This window comes from Vulpes lagopus, chromosome 10 (genome assembly GCF_018345385.1).
Source record: "Vulpes lagopus strain Blue_001 chromosome 10, ASM1834538v1, whole genome shotgun sequence".
NCBI lineage: Eukaryota > Metazoa > Chordata > Mammalia > Carnivora > Canidae > Vulpes > Vulpes lagopus.
Window position 1 is genome coordinate 115,656,977 of NC_054833.1, and position 18,850 is coordinate 115,675,826.

The 18,850-nt window shown below is 36.9% G+C and overlaps 1 non-coding gene across 1 annotated transcript; it reads left to right on the plus strand.

Moving 5' to 3' along the window:
• The first annotated feature begins 6,477 nt into the window (after positions 1 to 6,477).
• Positions 6,478 to 6,585, plus strand: LOC121501119. Its single transcript, XR_005990541.1, has one exon. It is a non-coding gene; the product is annotated as a U6 spliceosomal RNA (small nuclear RNA).
• The last annotated feature ends 12,265 nt before the right edge of the window (positions 6,586 to 18,850 follow it).

An 18,850-nucleotide genomic window follows, 5' to 3' on the forward strand; every position in this document is an offset into this window, starting at 1 on the left:
GAAAGAATTTACCAGACCGGGGATGGGGGGAAGGAGTAAAACACCTCAAAAGACTAGAATTGAGGTGTCAGCAGGGCTGTGTTTCCTTCCGGAGGCTCTAGGGGAGAGTTTGTTTTCAGGTTCACCGCTTGTTGGCTGAATTCAGTTCCATTCAGTTGTGGAACTGAGGTGTCATTTTTTTTGATGGCTGTCAACTGGAGGCCACCCTTAGATCCTGCAGGCCTTTCTCTAGTCCTTGCATGTGGTCGCCTACATGTCAGAACCAGCAAAGTTAAGAGAAATCCTTCTCACAGCTGCCCAACTCTCCGCCTGCTCTTCTACAGCATCTCTCTGACTGGCTCTCCTGCCTTCCTCTACTATTTACCTTGAAGTGCTTGTGTGCTTACTGATACTTCATGATAATCATTCTATTTCAAGGTCAGCTGATTAGTAATCTTAATTCTACTTATAGAACCCCTTCTCAGAGGATAGGCATCTTGGGGGATAGCTACAGGATCCTGCCTACCATCATGTTTAAAAGGACTCATTCAGGGAAGAAGGTATTAACAAATGACATATCAGGATAAGGGCTAGTACCAAAATCTATAAAGAACTTTTCCAACTCAACACCCCAAAAAACAAATAATCCAGTCAAGAAATGGGCAGAAGACATGAACAGACATTTCTCCAAAGAAGACATACAAACAGCCAACAGACACATGAAAAAAATGATCAACATCACTCGGCATCAGGGAAATACTAATCGAAACCACAATGAGATTTCAGCTCATGCCAGTCAGAATGGCTAAAATTAATAACTCAGGAAACAACAAATGTTGCTGAGGATGTGGAAAAAGGGCAACACTTTTGCACTGTTGGTGGGAATACAAACTGGTGCAACCACTCTAAAACACAATAATAGAAGTTTCTTGAAAAGTTAAAAATAGAACTACACCATGACCCACCAATTGAACTACTAGGTATTTATCCAAAGGATATAAACATAGTGATTCAAGGGAGCACATGTACCCCAATGTTTATAGCAGCAATGTCCACAATAGCCAAAATATAGAGCCTAGACATCCATCAACAGATGAACAAATAAAGAATATATATATATATATTCATCAACAGATGAATAGATAAAGATATATATATATATGCGACCACATGCAAGGACTAGAGAAAGGCCTGTGCTTATTATTCAGCCATCAAAAGAAAGAAATTGCCATTTGCAATGATGTGGGTGGAATCAGAGGGTATTAAGCTAAGCAAAATAAGCCAGTCAGAGAAAGACAAATACCATATGATTTCACTCATGTGGAATTTAAGAAAAAAACAGATGAACACAGGGGAAGGGAAGGAAAAATAAAAAGATAAAAATCAAGAGGGAAGCAAATCATAAGAGACTCAACTGGAAACAAACTGGGGGGTTCTGGGGGGAGTTTGGGGGGGTAGGATAATTGGGTGATGGACATAAGAAGGGTACTTTTTGTGATGAGCACCAGGTGTTATATGCAAGTGATAAGTCACTAAATTCTACCCCTGAAACTAATAATACAGTATTTGTTAAGAGCAGATTCCTGGCATGATGAAAGCTGTGCTGTCTATCTAGTGGTTGGTCAGGCTGGTGGGTCTGAATATCCTTGAAAATCCTGGATTCCAGCAGCATTAATGAGATCACATCACATTCTGCCCCAGAGTTCCCTCCTAAGTACCCCCCAGAACCCTATCTCAGTCCTTTTGGCACACTAGAGCTTCAAGTGATCTAACCACTAGCTATAAAAATGCAAAATACTAAGCAAATCACCAAACAAAAAAGGTGGGCAGCTAATTTTCTGAGAACCTAATGTGATACAGTTAGACAGCATGCTCTCGTTTCTGGATCAGAGAGCTGACTGATCTGAGGGTGGGGCTCTGGTTTCCTTTCTGATACATCGGGAACTCACCCAAACAGAAGGAGTCCGGGTGCTGAGAAAAGAAGAAAACCCAATGTGTGCACTCAGCTTTGTCATTAACTGGAATGATGCTTTCAAGACATTGTTGCTTTAAGAACCGCCCATTTAATTTCTTAGACTTTGAAAACCTTCTGGTAGAGTAATTGCCTGACACAGAACACCTAGGAGGCGAATTGAAATAAAAAGCCTTTTACTGAGTGGCGAAAAAGAAAGTATTAAATGCTTGATTAGAAGTTCTGTATCACTAATACTGAATGCAAAAACAAACAAACAAAAGCAAACAAAAGCAAAAACAAAAACAAAAGCCAGGTGAATCCTATCTCACATCATGTCTTCTCTGTCATTAGAAAACATGCAAATTCTCACTCTACACTGGGCATCCCAAAGTGGCTTTGAAATTCCATTTTCCTTGCTGAAAACAAGGAAAGGTAATGGATTCCTGTGTTCTGTTGAGTATTTTCTCACTGACATCACTTCCTTAAGACACTCCTTTATGATGTTTCAGTTTATTCCTGGGTTCTGTCCTTTCCACCATTAAAACCTTAGGTAACCCTCTGAGCTTCAGATTTCCCAACTATGATATGGAAATGCAAACATTCATTTTTTGGATATTTAAAATAAATAAAACACAGACAATTATCTGGCAAAGAGTAGATGCTCAAACATTAAATCTCTTATCCCTGTTCTCCTGTGTCTTTATGTTCTAGTTAACCTCTGGCTTGTGCTTGCAAGAGCATCACAAGCAGATTATAAATCCTCTAAAAGCAAGAACTATACCGATGAGAACCCATGAAAAGATTCTTTGACTGGCCTTTAGGAGCTCTAGGCCCAGGAGTGCAAAGGTGACCTGGATTAACCCAACTGCCCTCTCTGTGTTGCAATTTCTACAGGTTTAAGAGGTTCTTTAAGCATATAGATTGTTTACCTCTAAAATGTTAGGTCAACACCTATTTTTCACCTCTTTAAAGACCCTGTTGAGCAGGAAGTAGGCATTCAATTACTGCTTGCTGACTACTAGCTGAATGAATATACTCAAAATGATAGACTTAGTGGCAATAGATGCTTGGGTAGTGATGAGACTAGATTCAAGGCAAGTTATTAATTTTAACCAAATGTTTCTAAGAGAATTTGGAAACAAAATATTTCCCTTTGAGAGTTAGAAGACAATAAATGGTGGCTAATGGGCAATCTTCTCTTAAAATAGATTTGGATATGGCCCCGTAACTCTGGCTTCTTTCTGCTCTCAGTGATGTTATTAATTTATTTTGCACTTTGGAGTTGGATTGCTACTCATCATGGAGAATCACTATGAGGACACAATGGAGAATTCCTAAAGGTTATGAAATCATACAAAGTTCTTATAGATCATGATCTCACATAAACTTCTGAGGTGGTAACTAGCACACCTGGTACATTTTCTTCGTTGTTTTGTTTTTAAATTATTATTGAGTTTTAATGTACATAAAATACATGCTCCTATTTTAAGTGTATACTTTGTCAAGTGTGTTTTGACAAAATATCCATCTTCATGAGTACCATCCCATCACCCCAGAGTTCCCAGTGTACCTTTCCACTCAACTATCTTCCCAAAGACAACTATTTCTCCAAGATCTATCGCATTAGTGTAGTTTTGTCTGCTCCAGAAACTCATATACAGAATAACACAATAGACAATGTTCATGTCTACCTTCTTTTGCTCAACAGAATGTTTTGAGATTTATCTATTTCTTGTACATCAGAAGTTCATTCCTTTTTATTGCTATTGTTCTGTTGCATAAAAACACCACATTTTGTATGTCCATTCATTTGTTCATGGACATTTGAACCGTTTCCAGTTTTAGGCTTTTGTGAATTAAGCTATGGTGAAAATCTGTGCCCATTGTGGACATATTTTGTATTTCTCATTGGTAAATAGATAGAAATAAAATTGCTGGATCAATGGGTTGGATATATCTCCCAATGCATTTTTTTCTTTTATTCCTGAAGGTAAAGCTCACAAAACATTTTTTCTTCTTCTGGCCTCCATCCTATTATGGGAAATTTCATTATTAATCTCCAAAAATACACAATGTGGATTTAGCTCACTTGTGCTAGGATCAGGGATAAGTTTTCTGCATGCATTATCTCATTTAATCTTTTTTTTTAATTTTTTTTTATTTGTTCATTTGAGAGAGAGAGAGAGAATGCAGTCAGGGGGTAAAATTAAATGGAGAGGGAGAAGCAGACTCCCCACTGAGCAGGGAGCCCTACATGGGGCTTAATCCCAAGACCCCAGTATCATGACCTGAGCCAAAAACAGATGCTTAATGGACTGAGCCACCTAAGTGCTCCCACACTTAATCTTTTTTTTTTTAAATAAATTCTCACATTTAATCTTTTTTTTTTTTAATTTTATTTATTTATGATAGGCACACAGTGAGAGAGAGAGAGAAGCAGAGACATAGGCAGAGGGAGAAGCAGGCTTCATGAACCGGGAGCCCGACGTGGGATTCGATCCCCGGTCTCCAGGATCGCGCCCCGGGCCAAAGGCAGGCGCCAAACCGCTGCGCCACCCAGGGATCCCTCTCACATTTAATCTTAACAGAAACATACAATTATCATCATTTGCAAAAGCCCTAGAAGATACTAAGGAAAGCCATTGTTAAATTTATGTAAAAGTTAGGACCCAATAGAAAGTAACCCCAGAACCTGCATTCTTACCCATTTTACTATATTACCTCTTTGCACAAACTTTTATCTTCTCAGAAGACAAACTACTCAGTCTTTGAGGCAAAACAGTGAGTGCCCTCCTAAGTGGAAATGCTTCATCTCCTAGACTCCAAATGTAAGATGCCAAGGAACCTGACTGATGAAGAGTTATTCATTCCCCCAACTATTATGATTACCAAGTGAAAATGTGTTAATAGCTCTCAGTAGGATACCCTACTAACCAGATCCCTCTAACAAGAGTGTAATTTACAATTAAATGATCTTGACTGTAAATCCTCTATACCCAAGAACATCATCTCCATGGATTAAATTAGTACTAGTTCACAATCTTTAGAGTAAAACAAAATCATCTGAAGAACTGGTTAAAATACATATTTCTGGTTCCCACTATTAGAATTTCTGATTCAATAAGTCTGGGATAGGCTTGAGGTCTTGCATTTTTAACAAGTGCCCAAGTAATGTTGATGGTGCTGGTCCTCAGGCCACATTTTAGGTAGCAGTAGGGCAGACTAGCTACATTGTTGTAATAATCTCTGGTGAGAAACTGTGTTTTAGTTGGAGAAGATGATGAAGAAGGTTATCCAGCCAATTACCAGTAGGCCTGGAGCTAGAAGGTAATCCTTGGAGTCTTGACTTTATATCACTGGCACCCAATGCTGGAATTTCAAGAACCAGTTAAATTGCAAAATTAAATAAGAATGATGTTGATCTGCCTCAGCATTTTGAGATGGATAGATAGATGATTATGAAAATTGGCAGGTAGGTACATAGGTTGGTAGGTAGATAGAGATGATATAATTTCAGAATATGTACCTTTCAAATGAAGCAAAAATCATTTTGAGGAAAAAGTCACTACCTTGTTCTTACTTTTATGGTCTCACCACAAAAGATGGAAACTTTCAAGAAGATTCAGTGCTCTATGGAGCCAAACATTATTCCTTTCTGAGACACTTTTTCAGTGATCATATAGACCCAGCTCTACACAGACATTTCATCTCACTTCCAAATTGTTTAATTTCTTTACCAAAGCAAAAGTTTGGCAAATTATTTAATTTAACCTCATTCTTCTTTGTCATTAGAACAAATCTAAATGTCTCAGCTGACAAACACCACTTTAGAAACACCCTGATCCTGATAAATGGTTTCTTTAAATGTCTTAAAAGTATTATTAGCATAGATGGTTGTTTGATTCTGAACTCCCACTCTCCTGAGAGCCATGGGGGTGGGAACCACGATCCAGATTGGGAGGGAATTATGCCCTCAGGCAGAGTGTAAGATTAGTATGCAGAACCCATACTTGTGACTGTGACCATGAATTTTTAAAGTCCTTTTTCTATTTTTTCTATTTTTCCATTTTCAGTTTCCCAAAGGAGAGCTCAATTATTCACTGTTACAAAAATGGCCATTGATTATCTTAAAAATCCAGGTGAGAAAAAAAAAAAAGGCAACAATACTAACTGCTCAACTGGTTAAATAGTCAGCTTTTAATTAATAGATATAATTGTTTTTCACACCTTACTAAATAACATGAAAAACAGAAAAGAAACAGTATTATCGGTGGTTTTTAATCGTTTCTGTAAGTCTCAGTCATAAAGTAATTACTCAAACAAATGAAGACAGCATAATCCATAGCTGCACTAAATATCTATTGAAAGAATTATGTCTCATTTTAAGATAAAGTACATAAATGATATACAATTCAAGTAAAGTACCTTTTTTATGCACTTCATGAAAAACAAATCACAAATAATTCTATTTAATGATTAGGTGGTATATACAAAATAATGCACCATTACTATTTCTAATATCTCTAGCATTAGGATGGATTACAGTGCTCGCTTCGGCAGCACATATACTAAAAATCGGAACGATACAGAGAAGATTAGCATGGGCCCTGCCCAAGGATGACACGCAAATTCGTGAAGCATTCCGTATTTTTGCTCTATGTTGGCAAATCGAACTCCAATAAAAAAATATATACAAAAGAAGGATGGATTACATTTGTTATATTCATAATATTGTTATTAAATACAAGTATAGCTCATTTTATAAAGCACTTTTTCAGTGCAAAACACTTTTTTGCAGCATGACTGAAGTTAATCCACACCACCTTAGTGTTAGAGTCTCTTCATTTCTCTTCAGTTCTCAGAAACTGAGAACAAAACAGTTTAAAGACCTGTTAATCAGCTAGTAACTAGAAGACCTGCCTAGGAATTAAGTTCCTGTCTGCATGACTCCAAAACCCGGGCTTCCAGTCCCTCCCACACTACCCCCAGCTGAGGTTCAAAGACAACACCCTGAGGGGCACCTAGGTGGCTCAGTCTGTCTTCAGCTCTGGTGATGATCCCAGGTTCCTGGGATTGAGCCCTCCCCGACTGGGCTCCCTGAAGGGGACTGCCTCCCCTTCTCCTCCTCCCCCTTATTTACTCATGCTGGTGCTCTCCCTTGCTCTCTCTTTCTTTCTCTCTCTCTCTTTCAGGTTAGTAAATAATTAAAAAAAAAAAAAATAACACAAATGCTCAATGAGATGACAGATGTTTCTCAATATGTTCTAGCCTGAAGTGGAATGTGGGGGTAGAAGAGGATTCCATTCCATGATCCTTACCCTCAGTCTCTGTTTCTCCTTTTTTAGGCATCAACCCACAAGACCTGAGGCCCATTCTGAAATGTCTCATTGACCAGTGTTCCTGCTTCTATATCCTAATTCCTTTTCCTCTACTTTACTAGTGGAGAAAAGCCTTAATATTGCTTTGTCTGTTACTATTAAAGTACCATTAAAATACCACTCAGCTTCTTACTTTCTCAATAGTCTAGCAAGACAGATTAGCCAGACAGCTCATCTGATTACCCCAGGACAAGGAAGGGCATGCATGAAATGGAGGAAACCCAAGAGTTCTACCTTATGTAAACATTTTTCTTAATATTCCTAAAATGAGTCCCTATTCCTTCACCTCTTCCCTTTCACAATAAGTGGAATTGTTAAATAAGTGTTTCACAATAAGTGACGGTAAGTGTTTTAATTATTTCATCCATAAAGGTCACTCTGATATTATGGAAAGAAGATGGCCTCTGGAATCAGACTTACTTGGGTTTTATTTTATTTTAAGATTGATTGATTGATTGATTGATTGATTGATTGATTTAGAGAGTGCACGTGTGCAAGCAGGGGGAGGGAGAGAGAGTCTCAAGCAGATTTCATGCTGAATGTGTGGCCCTATGTGCAGGGCTTGATCTCACCACCATGAGGTCATGACCTGAGCTAAAATCAAGAGTTGGACACTTAACTGTCTCAGCCACCTAGGCACCACTAGGCCTGGGCTATAAAGCCGGTTCTATATTTGAACAATTTTGACAACACCATTAACTCCTTGGAGTCTCAAATTTCATGTGTGCAAACCTCTACAAAGAGAGATTTTGAGGATCAAGGGGACAATTATGTATAAGAACCTGGTACATCAAATAATTAACATTTGCTTATTACATTCCCTCTCCCTCTTCTGGGGATGTAATAAAAAAAAAAAAAAGCACATGCTTACCATCTGTAATATCTCAAAATACAATAAAGGAGAGAGAGACCTAGAGGCAAATCAGTAAAAAACAAACAAACAAACAAAAAACAAGGCTAAATAGGCCAGCAACTCATCTGCCTCTGTTTCTTTCCTTTGTTCCTTTCCATGAACAAATCCAGTAATCCATACATTCAAAAAACTATAAGACAAGAGTTCCAGAAAGTGGAGGAAATAAGTGCAAGGCCCCAGAGTTGGAAATATCTGATAAATTCAAAGATTAGGAAAGAAATTAATATAGCTGCAATGTAGTGAGCCTGGGGAGTGGAATGAAATGCCATGACAACCAGGCAAGCACTAGACTATGGGAAGTCTGATACAGTCCCTTCTCTCACATTGAACTAGTCATTTCCTTACAACAAGATGGCTTTACATTTTACAGAACTACATGATATGAATTTTCCTTTATTTCTGGATGATTCTGTTGAATTTCATCTTTAGGGGACATTTTGAAGGCTCGGGATGGATCATTCATCCTCAAGCATAACACATGATGCTATGCCTCCTGGTAAAGTCCCTGGGGGAATAAATTTAAGTAATCCATTTTGGATTTCTGACCTCCAGAATCTAAGATAATAAATTTGTGTTGTTTTAAGCTAACAAGTTTGTAGTAATTTGTCACAACAGCCATAGGAAATTATACTACAGATGATAATAATTCCTTCCATTTGCCAATCATTTGGCACCATTTTCATATACATTTGTGTTTTTGTACCCTTCCTCCGAGTTCAGCAAAACTTTTATGATTTCCGTTTTTCAGCCAAGGAAACCTAGCTTTAGAGAATGAACAGATGTGTCCACAGGCCGACAATGAGTTAGGGCTATACAGCATATCTGAGTCCTACCCAAACACCTCTTCACTATAGCACACACACACTGTAATAACAGGTCCCATGTTACCAATCCTTGTATCAAGACTTCCTTTTATTGCCTAGTTAACCTCTCAAGTTATGAAATGGTAGAAATGGACATCCTGGTCCTACTATTCTGGAAGTTAGTCTTTGCAGGCATGTCATGATTTATAGGCTTTAAGGATATGCTTTCACAACCTTTGGTATGGACTGAATGTTTATGGCCTCAAAATGTATAGGCTGAAGCCCTAACTCCCAATATGATGGTATTAGAAGGTGGAGCCTTTGGGAGATAATCAGATTTAGATGAAGTCATCACAGTCAGGGCCTCATGATGGGATTAGGGTCCTTAACAGAAGAGGAAGTGACACCAGAGCTCAACTTTCTTTGATTGGAGACAACTGCTCCAAGAGAGGGAGGTGTTCTTCACGGCATCACTTCGTCCTCAGTAGACAGAGGGCAACTGATTGATGAGGGCAACACAACTGACGCTGGGGCAACACTTTACATGACACTTTCAAGATAGAACAAACACAAGCTTGGGTGTTTTATATAGTTCATTTCATCTACTCTTCACTACCATCCGGTGAGGCACATGCTCTAGGAGTGCTAGAATGATTGATCAAGCAATCAACTGATTGATTTTACTATTTTCGTTACTTTAAGACACATGACTTTTTGAAAACATCAAATTCTTAGCTGTCTTTGTATATCCGTGGCTTCCTCATCAGTATTAGCCATTTTTGTGAGTTCGTTATCTTACCTGCTTCAGCCTTTATAGTTAGGAGTCCGGGGAATGGCAGGGATACCTCACAGTTACATTTTTACATGAGAATGGATCTGATTTCTGACATCAGTGAACAAACCCATTTGTCTATTCCTGCATTTCAGTACTAGAAATCCATCATAGTTATCTGCCTGTTGTTGGTTCACCCCACTCATGACTTTTTATTGAAAAATGCGTCCTAACTTCCAGCAAAGTCCTCACTACATTTGTAGTTTGCAGGTATCTAAAAAGCTTGCATTTTTAATGAATTCCTAATGTATTCACTCAAGCAAACAAGAAAATTATAACCATGGAACATTACATTTCAGACATTAATCATAATTACTTAATAATACCAAACAAGGAGATTTTATTACCAACTGAGACTTATTTAACATCAGAATCAGAATAATTGTCACATTTGCACATACTCTAAATGATACCACGTATTTCCTAATGCCTACATTAAACAGTTTAGTCATAAAGAGATATTTTGTCAGCTAATTTAATTTAATTGCATGGCATAATCATTTCACCTATTTCCCTAAAAACAGGTATTTTAGTAAGAGAACTGCAAGGAGGTTATAAAAATCTCACTTTCTCAATTGCTGGGAAAGGTCTGTGCTGAAAGTTACCAGACAATCACCGGTTTGGGGTGTTTCCATAGTTCTTCAATACATTTGTTACATACCATTAGTCACCAGGTGAAGCCCTTCACTAACAGCAATACCCTCCAGCAGTGGCCCCAGAGGATTTAACACTGATTGATGGCGGGTCACCTGGAATTGGTTGCCAGAATTTCCAATTTTCTGTTGGGAAATTGCTTATTTCTCCAAGTCTATTCCCATTTTTACAAGTGGACAGAAGCTGAGATTATACATTATTATGTGTCTAAATATAAAATTGTGATGGATGGTGTCACACATTTAAAGAGAGTTAAGCATTTAATTTAAGATTTTAAAAGTTTAAAGAAGTTTAAAATGTATTTTCAATCTTTCTTGGGAATTCATAGGCTGATCCATATTGGGAGAAATAGAGAGATTGCCTGAGGATTGCCACTTACATGGAGAATTATTTTCATAAAATTACCCTTTTAGATTCTCAAAGCAGTAGCGCCATAACTTTCTTGTAAATATATCTGAGGGCCCCAGGCTCAACAAAGGACCGAAGGGATGAATAGGTTCTTTCCACGGGGGGGGGGGGGGGGGGGGGGACTATACTAACCGTGACAAAGAAGAGAGGAAAGCAAGCAAAACTCAAAAGCCACATTAGAAACAGAAGGCAAAGTTTGTTATTTACATTAAATTGTTATTGTTTGGACAAATATATTAAGTGTCCATCTTATTTTTATTTTTAAAGTAAACTCTACGCCCAATGTGGGGCTTGAGCTCACAACCCAGAGATCACGAGTCCCGTGATCTACTGGCAGAGCCAGTCAGGTACCCCTTAACCGTCAATTTTAAAAGTGTGTGTTTAGGATGCTAAAATACTCTATAACACTGTAATAGTACTCTGCACATATTTTTGCACACAGGAATTCTATTGAATTCTTGAATTAAGCATTAAATACCTGGCTACCTATATAAAGATATTAGAGGCAACAGGTAACAATCCAAGGACAAGTTTGAAATTTAGTCATTATGGGTCACTCTGGAGAAACAACCCGGCAAAACCCTCAAAATCCTTAATGCTTAACATTATTATTTAATCTATCTGGGGCTAAAAGTGCCTTTATGACTTTAGATTCTTTTATACAACAAATACTTGTAAAACATATAGAGAGGCACAAAAAACAAAATTTTAAAATATTACAAAACATTCAAAGATTAAACTACCCAGAATAAAAAAAAAAAGGTTAAACTAAATTCTCTCCAGTCAGAAATAATTGCCATTAACATTTTTGTCCTTTTTTCATACATACACAAAAGTACACAAGTATGTATGTATATGGGGAAAGAAAGAAACACAATAATACTAAACAGTAAAAAGCCTGTTTTGCAAACTATATACATTTTTTTTTTACTATTCTGAACAACCTACCACATTAAAAAAAACTATATATATTTCTAACAATACCATTTTAAAGGCTGCAGAGAATTTCATTACATAGTCATCTAATGCATTTGGTTAATACTCTACTGAGGCTTCTTTCATTTTTGTTATTTATTCATTCGACAAATATTTATGGAATATGTGTTCATTGCTCAATATTTACTTCATCCCATATTGGGAATGCAAAGCCTCTGTTCTCATAGAGTTTACATTTTGGGGACCGAGAGACAAAGACAAACAAGAAGTGCAATGCACACAACTAAGTATGCCAGTTGGTGTTTAATTCCTACAATAAAACTGTAGGATCATAATAAAGCAAGAGAAGAAGAAAGAGGGTGGCAAGAAGTAAGGGATGATCTTCCCCCGCGGTTATTTCTCCTTCACAGCACCTGCTTCATTTCCATCATAATTCTTACAACTAGCTGTGATGCCATTGTTCATTAATTTCTTATTTCCTGGTTCCGGGATTCCCCCCACCTCTGGAATATAAGCTCCAGGTGCCAGGTTTCTGCTGCTCACTTCAGTGCCCAGTGCAGGGCCTGCTATACACGGGACACTCAGTAAATATGAGGATAAAAACACAACCAAGGAATGCATGAACGCAGGGGAGACTGATTATAGACATCCCACAAGGAACTGGTTTCCAAACATGACCTGCAGCGTGGAACTCGAATAACATTCCACAGGAAGGAGCGTGCCCTAAAGAGCTGCCCGCCGCCTGCCCTAGTTACCAGTATTCAAGCGCACTCTCCATATACTAACCTGAATGATACAAAATATGCGATGACACACTTTTAATCTTTATGCAAAGCATCATATAGGATATATTTAAAAGCACCTTCTTCTTTCAAAACATCACACAATTCATCATTCTAATCGGGGCAGCTGTGCATCAAGCCTGGTGGCAACGTGTTTGGTTCCTTTACCCACCTCCTTGGTGTGCTGCCATCCACTTGCTAACTACACAGTCCTCAGTATCATATCAATACCAGGAATCTGACACTAGTAAGAAGCGGATGTTCTCTTTTTCTTTAGCAATTATGTCCAAGAACTACTGATATTGTAATTAGCCACAATTATGATTCGATTTTATTCAACGTACTCACTGTCATTTGAAATTATATTTTTCATTTACTTTGTCTCACTTTCCAATACCACATCAGGTCCATGAGAGCAGAAATCTTGTCACAATTATTCTCCTTATATCCCTCACCCTGTCCCATCCTCAGTGCAAATAGTACTGGACTCAAAGCTGGTATTTGATTTTTTTTTTTTTTTAATGAAAGAACGAACGATTGAATGGATGAACAAGCGAACTCTGTCTTAGTGTTCCATATGGATTCCATGTGCAAGGTATCTTTCCATTCTTGTGTGTTTCATCAACTTCAGCTGTCCAGGGGTTACCCATATACAGGGCGAAAGGTAAAATCCTAGCTTCCATCAACAGTCTCTAGTCCTATAATAAATCCAAATTACATGATGTTAAAATTGTGTCCCATGTGCCTCATGTGCAAACCCAGTGCAGCAGATGCTGCCATAGCTCTGACACCATCTGCAGCTCCTTATATGCCAAGGACTACTTCCTGTGTCTCTCTGTTTTTAGAATATGGTAACATGACATTGAGTAGGAATTAATACCCTAGAAGCAACTCTCAGCCAATGAGGGGTAGAAGTGGGTGGATAAAATACCCAGCTTCCCCATTATTCAGGGGAACAATTCTGAGGCATATTCTATATGGATCTCCAGTAGGTTTTGAGTCCTGGTTCCCACAGCAGACATCACCAATTAACAGAATTTTATTTGGTCTTCCTCTCTTCCCTTTTTTAAAAAAGATTTATTTATTTATTTATTATTCATTTGAGAGGAGTGGGACCAAAGGAGAGGGAGAGAGAAGCCCAAGCAGACTCCAAGCTGAGCACAGAGCCGATGACAGGCTCCACCTCAGGACTCTGAGATTATGACCTGAGCTGAAACCAAGAATTGGGCCCTCAACCAACCGAGCCATCCAGGTGCCCCTCCTCCCTTAAAGTAATTGAAAAAATGAAGTCAAAGAAAGACAGACAATTTGGGATCATTTCCCTGGGATTGAACCCAAATTCCTGTCTTTGGGTCTCCCTTTAGAATAATACAGGGTTAGACTTCGGAAAATAATTGAGTATCTATCACATAAAGCTTTTGAAAATATTCATTGAGTTAATACAAGTAAGGAGCGCCTGGGATGTAGTCTGTAGTCCATAAGTATTACCTATTAGTTATTATCAATAATTATTTGTTTCTCCTCAAACCCCCTTATTCCTCCTAATTTTGCTTCTCTATTTAGGTCCATACTTTCTTCTTGATAGTTGTCTCGATCCCTAAATAATTTCTGAGATTTCTAGGCTAAGTTTGACTCCTTTGAACTGTTGGTAGTTAGTTGCCTTTACATTCGTCCTTCTCTGGAATGAACCAAACTGGGCCATCCCCAACAGCTTCAGAGGTAGGAAAGTGAAATTGGACAGATCAAATTAAAAAGATTTACATTTAAAAAAAGTCTTACTGCTAAAAAATAGCTGAGAAGACTTAGATTTTCCAGCTGGGCCTTTTTTCTCTGGGGAAAAAAAATTCAAAAAAGATTGCTAAAGCAACTCCTAGGTGGGCATTTCAGGACTGTTATAGTAGATCCAATTGACCAAGTGTTCATGCTGCTGGGAAGATCATACTCCTTTTTACTGGTATCAGGGCTCTAAATTTCTTGAATTAATTCTCAGCTAGGATTCATTCTAGAACAATTCCAGAAAGTCTGACTTTACAAAACAGCTGGGTCAATTCCCTTAATGTATTATGAGCGTTGACTTCACTATATAAAAACCCTCAGTATGTAGTCAGGTAGTCACCTTCTTGCTATTCATCTTTATCCTCTCTCCTAACCACCAAAGGCTATGAAACATTACGAGTATGCAATAAATACATCTTGATGTACATCTTGATAAGTTGGTATTAAAGTTATAAAATAGTAAATTCTGTTTTGCATGTGGATATCTCTGACACAACCAGATGGTCTCTATTTAGACTAGCTGGCCCCAAATGTAGATACTAAATCCCTTTATGATGGGTTGCTCTGACATAATTGTGCTGTGTAAAATGAGGATGACTTCATTTTTTCAATTACTTTAAGTTGTGGCAAAATACACATGACATAAAATTTACCATCTTAACTATTTTTAATTATATATTTCAGTAGTGTTAATTAATCACATTCACACTGTTACACAACCAATATCCAAAATTCTTTTCATCTTGTAAAATGCTACACCCATTTTTAAACAACTCATTTCCCCTTCTCCTGAGACACTGGCACCTACCCTTCTATTTCTATCTCTATGATTTTGACCAACTATTCTAAGTTTCTCATATAAGCGAAATCATACAGCATTTGTCTTTGTCTCCTAACATAATGTCCTCAAGGTTCATTCATGTTGTAGCATGTGTCAGATTTTCTTTCCTTTTTAAGGTTGAATAATACTCCATTGTATGTAAACACATCTTGTTTACCCAGTCATCTGTCAGTGGACACTTAGGATGCTTCCAATTTTTCATGATTATGAATATTATGAACATTGGTGTCCAAATACCTCCTTGAGATCTTGTTTTCAATTATTAGATTTAATAGAAGTGGAGCTGCTGAATCATATAGTAATTATGTTTTTAATCATTTGAGGAATTGCCATACTGTTTCCCATAACACTGGTGCCATTCTACATTGTTACCAACAGCACACATGGGTTCCAAGTCCTCCACAAGGTGATTCCTTTTTTAAAAGTTTCTGAATGTTACCACATCTTGGACTCCACTTCTTTTCTTTCTTATTAACTGTAAGGATCCTACTTTTATACTCTTATTTACCTTTGAACAATTTTAAAAAACTAATATTCACTAAGTGCCTACTTCTGACCCTTCTGAGTTTTTAAATGAGTAAAGTACTAGCCCCCAATCTCTAGAATCTTTATGACTAGTCTGATACATGTAAAGATACTTGAAAATTACAATGTGATATGAAATTGTCATCATAGCTATATGTAAAAAAAAAAAAATACCTTACGAACTTGTACAAAGTGATTACCTTTGTTAGAAGAATCTCAGTGTTGGAATTTCAAGAGAAGACAGCATCATGTTTGAATATAGACTGCTGAGGAGTTTCAAGTTGAAAAAATAGTGTAAGGGAAAGTGCATTACAAACTAGCAATAACATATACTCAAATATATAATATACTTGAGAGACTATGATTAAGTCAGTCCCAAAGACTATTAAATATCACATAAAATTCTTTTTTTGTGTTTGCATCAACAATGCATGTATTAAAATTTCATTCATGGAACTATAAAATGGAACAGAGATAGTGTCTACCCATCAGGAACTAGTCGTCTTTTCCAAACCAAGACCAATCCAGACGCAGGCATACAAAGCTTAACACTGTTGTCAAACCACTGAGATTCAGTCAGTCATCTGGGATTGTGACAGGGGCAGAAAGTAGCCATCCCATAGGAATCTGAGATGGAGTGTTTCAAGTGCTTAAAAAGTCTAATGAACCATACATCCATTAATTTGGTCATGTCATAGAACCATTGTTACCCTAATTAAGGGCCCGTTGGTATGAGGCACCATGACAGACATTTCTGAAAAAGAGTCCTCATATTTGCATGATTAAAAATCAAAGTCATAGAAAACTGATGCAGACAGATTCCAAGGACATCTGAATGCAAAGTTCCATCCAATTATAAGCCCATAAAAAGGTATATTTTATATTTTATATATTTATATATACTATATTATATGTAAATATATATATATATATATATATATAATGTGTAGACATAGATGTCTTTTGAAACTATTATATCCTAAGAAAGAATCCATATTGTAGAATAGAGGAGAAATATGTGTCATTGGCAGGTATGTATATTAATAGAGTGGATCAGTGGACCTTTGGGGGAAAGTCATTACCTCTTGCATTTATCAGGAAAGTTCACTCAAGGATGTTTTGGAAAAGTTCAATTTTTAAAGATAATCATCTCCTTTCTACACTTTTCCCATAAAGAGCTAACCATTAAGGTAGTAAATCATAGATCACAGTTAGTTAGCATAACCTAGATAGCAGAAAAAAGGTATTTTTCACATGTAAAAAGCAAGAAATTTACTACCAAGGTAATATTATCAGGTGCTTGATCATTTCTACCTGTGGAAATAAAGTCTGATACACAAACCTATCCGTAATATTTGGGTGCATATGAGCTAACCTTATTTTCTCTGTCCCCAGAGCCAACATGTGTGTAATTATTTGATATATATATAATTTTTTTTATCAAAGGCATTGGTGCACATCAGTGAGAACTTTCAACCACCTTGAAAATGACTTTTAGAATATTTCATTAGCAAACTGTCTTTCAGAGCCTGAGTTGACATTCATGTTTCTTCATACTAGTCTTTCATCCATAAAACCCTTTGTTCTACTGAACAGTTTCCAGACAATGTAGGCAAAAAAAAAAAAAAAAAAGAAAGAAAGCATCCATTTCAGTATTTGATCAGTCTTATTCAAATCTCATTTATTAATAATCCTTTGAGATCTTTCAAGAATTTTATTTCCTTTCTTTCAGTACTATATTATTTCCTAAAAAAACTCCCAAATTTAATGAAATAGAAACTTGATATTTCATAGGAAATAGACACAATTCATGGTTAAATTTTATCCATTTCTATCACTTTCAATAAAGTTTATGGGAAAATAACTGCTGTGCTGAGCTCAAAGATTTGTTTTTAATTACAGAAGGTTGAATTTTTAGCAAATTTTTGGGAAAAACACCCAATTACTTAAACAGCGTTTTATACACACCAAAATATATGTTCAAAATGAAATGATCTAAATAGTCAAATAGATATTTTTCAGTATTTTAACAAAAAGAAAATGTTAAATGAATATTGTGAGGAACATGAGGATATGTTTATAACATATATCAATTGGGTTTGTTTTAGAACCACAAAGACAGGACTATCTACAACATAGAAACCCACTGAGTCTAGTCTCTGCAAATGCAAAAATCATGTTGGCCTCTTCAACTCTTCCAATATTTATGTGCAGATGTGTGTCATTTTAGCTGATATACTCTGGAACCTTAAAAATAAAGCTGTTACTAAACAGGTAAAACTGTTATGTATACTGGCATCACATTGTGTGAAATATGTACATTTCAGAAGCAGAAAATCCTGCTTTAGCTGCCTATTAATCCTGCCACAGTAATTTAAACAACCATTGGGAAAGTTTGCTCTTAAAAGTTAAACACAAACCGTTAAAATCAGAGAAACCCCAAGCTCAATTTGATTTATTATCTCTTAAACATTATGCTTCTGCCTGTTGGATAAAGGGTCCCAGCAGCCAGGCTGAAATTTGTGAGATTCTTTTTCTTAATAAAGATATTGATTTTGCCTTTTGTTCCAGACCCTGGAATATCCTAGTTTCATTATGTTTTAATATTTTGTTGTCCAAGCTAATTTCCTTTTATGGTAGTTCATGACATTATGTTTTGTGAATGAAATAATAAGTAGAAATAGAATTTGGTTTCAAACGGCGTAACTTAGATGTGGAATTGTCAAAAAGAGTTGGAAGAAGCAAGATTCTCTTTACACTCTTCTTTCAAAAAATATTACTGAAAACTTCTAAATATGTCCAAATATTTCATTTTTAAACTTTTAATTTCAATTCATACACTGTTACATTAGTTTCAGATACACAATATAGTAATTCAACAGTTCCGTCATCGCCCTGCGCTAACCATGACAAGGGCCCATCATCTGTCCAACCCATCCCCTCCACCCACCTCCCCTCCAGTAACCATCAGATTATTCTCTGTAGGTAAGAGTATACTTGGCTTGTCTCTCTCTATTTTTCCCTTTGATTGTTTGTTTCTTAAATTCCACATATGAGGGCAGCCCGGGT